We start from the raw sequence: 3,805 nt of genomic DNA on the forward strand, positions 1-3,805 counted from the left end.
ACCAGCCCTGCAAGAAATTTTAAGGGGGAATCTCTCAGGGGAGAAAAGACGGGGGAGAAAAAAAAGACCAAAAGCAACAAACACTAGAAAGAACCAGAGAACACCACCAGAAACTCCAACTCTACAGGCAACATAATGGCAATATATTCATACCTTTCAGTTCTCACTCTAAATATCAGTGGACTGAAACCTCCAATCAAAAGACATAGGTTAACAGAATGGATGAGAAAACAAGATCCATCTATATGCTATTTACAAGAGACCCACTTTAGACCTAAAGACACCTTCAGATTGAAAGCAAGGGGATGGAGGAGGTTCTCTGAGTTTGCTTCCAAATGCATCTGCAATTCAATATGTCTAACCAATCCCCCCCCAAACTAAGCCCTCCAACCCCAATAACCCCCGAGTCTTCTTTGACATGGACATTGGAGGGGAGCGAGTTGGGTGAATTGTCTTAGAACTGTTTGCAGATATTGTACTGAAAACTGCAGAAAATTTTCGTGCATTGTGTACAGAGAAAAAGGCATTGGACCCACCACTGGGAAACCTCTCCATTTCAAAGGATGTCCTTTCCATCGAATTACTAAGAAATTTATGATTCAGGGTAGAGACTTCTCAAATCAAAATGGGACAGGCAGAGAAAGTATTTATGGTGGAAAACTTGAAGATGAAAATTTCTATTATAAGCATGACCAGGAAGGCTTATTGAGCATGGCAAATGCAGGCTGCAATACAAATAGTTCTCAGTTCTTTATCACAACAGTTTTGACTCCTCATTTGGATAGGAAACATGTGGTATTTGGCCACATAATTAAAGGAATGGGTGTGGTAAGGATACTGGAAAATGTATAAGTGAAAGCTGAAAAACCTGCCAAATTGTGTATTATTGCAAAATGAGGAAATTGAAGAAAGGGGATGACTGGGGCATATTCCCAAAAGATGGCTCTGGTGACAGTCATCCAGATTTCCCTGAGGAAGCAGATAGGGACTTAAAAGATGTAGATAAATTTTTACTAATAACAGAAAACTTAAAAAATATTGGAAATACTTTTTTCAAATCCTAGAACCGGGAGATGCCATTAAAATATATACAAAGGTTTTAAGATACGTGGAAGGTTCAAAGGCTGTTATTGAGAAAGCAGATAGATCGAAGCTGCAACCTACAGCTTTAGGCTGTGTTCTGAATATTGGTGCTTGTAAACTGAAGATGTCAAATTGGCAGGGAGCAATTGACAGTTGTTTGGAGGCTCTTGAAATAGACCCATCAAATACGAAAGCATTGTACCATAGAGTTCACGGATGGCAAGGATTAAAAGAATACGATCAAGTTTTAGCTGATCTTAAGAAAGCTCAGGAGAGAGCAGGGAAGATAAATCTATCCAAACAAGAGATAAAGGCACAGAAAGATAAAGAGAAGACAGCGTATGCACAAATGTTTGCCTAATAAGGAATTCAGTTTTACTTAAATATACATTGATTGTATAAAGGCAGTAAGAAAATTTAAAGGTTTCTGTCTGTTACAGATGATCCCTGATGTGTTCCTTTGATACTTCAGTTTCTCATTGTTTACAGTTTAGGAATACCGAAAAGGGTTCACTCTTTTTTTTTTTTTTTTTTTTTTTAGAAAAGGGTTCACTCTTAATAAAACAGTGTTACAAAATACAAAAAAAAGAAAAGAAAAGGGGTTGGAGAACCACCTATCATGCTAATAGTCACCAAAAGAAAGCCTGAGTGGTCATACTTATATCAGATAACCTAGATTTTAAAATAAAGACTGTAACAAGATATGAAGAAGGAAATTATATCATAATTCAGGGGTTTATCCACCAAGATCTAACAACTGTAGACATTTATGCTCCAAATGTGCAAGCACCCAAATATATAAATGAATTACTCACAAACATACAGAAACTCATTGACAATAATACCATAATAGTAGGGGACTTTAACACCCCACTTACAACAATGGACAGATCATCTAAACAGAAAATCAACAAGGAAACAATGCTTTGAATGACACACTGAACTGGATGGACTTAACATATATTAGAACATTTCATCCTAAAGCAGCAGAATATACATTCTTCTCAAGTGCACATGGAACATTCTCCAGCATAGATCACATACTGGGACACAAGTCAGTCCTTAACAGGTACAAAAATATTGAGATCACACCATGCATATTTTCAGACCACAACATTATGAAACTCAAAATCAACAACAAGAAAAAACTTGGAAAAATAACAAATACTTGGAGACTAAATAAAGAACATCCTACTAAATAATGCATGGGCTAACCAAGAAGTTAAAGAGGAAATTAAAAAGTACCTGGAAGCCAAAGGCGCGGGGCGGGGAGCGCCTGGGTGGCTCAGTTGTTTAAGTGTCCGACTCTTGATTTCAGTGCAGGTCATGATCTAACAGTTTTGTGAGTTTGAGCTCTGCATCAGGCTCTGTGCTGATGGTGTGGAGCCTGCTCAGGATTCTCTGTTTCCCCCTCTCTCTGCTGCTCCCCCACTTGTGTTGTCTTTGTCCTTCTCAAAATAAATAAACTTTTATTTTTATTTTATTTTATTTTTTTTAAATTTTTTTTTTCAACATTTTTTATTTATTTTTGGGACAGAGAGAGACAGAGCATGAACGGGGGAGGGGCAGAGAGAGAGGGAGACACAGAATCGGAAACAGGCTCCAGGCTCCGAGCCATCGGCCCAGAGCCTGACGCGGGGCTCGAACTCACGGACCGCGAGATCGTGACCTGGCTGAAGTCGGACGCTTAACCGACTGCGCCACCCAGGCGCCCCATCAAAATAAATAAACTTTTAAAAAATTTATTTTTTTAATTCAAAAATAAAGAAAAAAAAAGTACATGGAAGCCAATGAAAATGATAATACCACAGCCCCAAACCTCTGGGACACAGCAAAGGTGATCATAAGAGAAAAGTGTATAGCACTATAGGCCTTCCTAAAGAAGGAAGGTCTCAGATACACAACCTAACGTTACACCTTAAAGACCTGGAAAAAGAACAGCAAATAAGACCCAAAACTAGCAGAAGACAGGAACTAATAAAGATTAGAGCAGAAATCAATGCTATTGAAATAAAAAAAACCAGTAGAACAGATCAATGAAACCAGGAGCTGGTTCTTTGAAAGAATTAACAAAATTGATAAACCACTAGCCAGTTTGATAAAAAAGAAAAAGGAAAGGACCTAAATAAATCAAATCAAGAATGAAAGAAGAGAGATCACAACCAACACAGCAGAAATACAAACAATAATAAGAGAATATTATGAGCAATTACATGCTAATAAAATGGGCAATCTAGAAGAAATGGACAAATTGCTAGAAACATATAAACTACCAAAACTGAAACAAAAAGAAATAGAAAATTTGAACAGATCCATAACCAGTAAGGAAATTGAATTAGTAACCAAAAATCTCCCAAAAAATAAGAGTCCAGGGCCAAATGGCTTTCCAGGGGAATTCTGCCAAACGTTAAAAGAAGGTTGATGCCTATTCTTTTGAAGCTGTTCCAAAAAATAGAAATGGAAGGAAAACTTCCAAACTCATTCTATGAAGCCAGCACTACCTTGATTCCAAAACCAGACAAAGACCCCACTAAAAAGGAGAACTATAGACCAATTTTCCTGATGAACATGGATGTAAAAATCCTCAACAAGATACTAGCCAACCAGATCCAACAATACATTAAAAGAATTATTCACAACCAAATGGGATTTATACCTGGGATGAAGGGCTGGTTCAATATCTACAAAACAATCAATGTGACATATCACATCAACAAAAGAA

General features: G+C 37.4%; 1 pseudogene; it reads left to right on the plus strand.

Moving 5' to 3' along the window:
• Positions 1-376: 376 nt before the first annotated feature.
• On the plus strand, positions 377-1,444 carry LOC131513468 (peptidyl-prolyl cis-trans isomerase D-like; annotated as a pseudogene).
• The last annotated feature ends 2,361 nt before the right edge of the window (positions 1,445-3,805 follow it).

Source organism: Neofelis nebulosa, chromosome 6, assembly GCF_028018385.1.
Source record: "Neofelis nebulosa isolate mNeoNeb1 chromosome 6, mNeoNeb1.pri, whole genome shotgun sequence".
Classification (NCBI taxonomy): domain Eukaryota; kingdom Metazoa; phylum Chordata; class Mammalia; order Carnivora; family Felidae; genus Neofelis; species Neofelis nebulosa.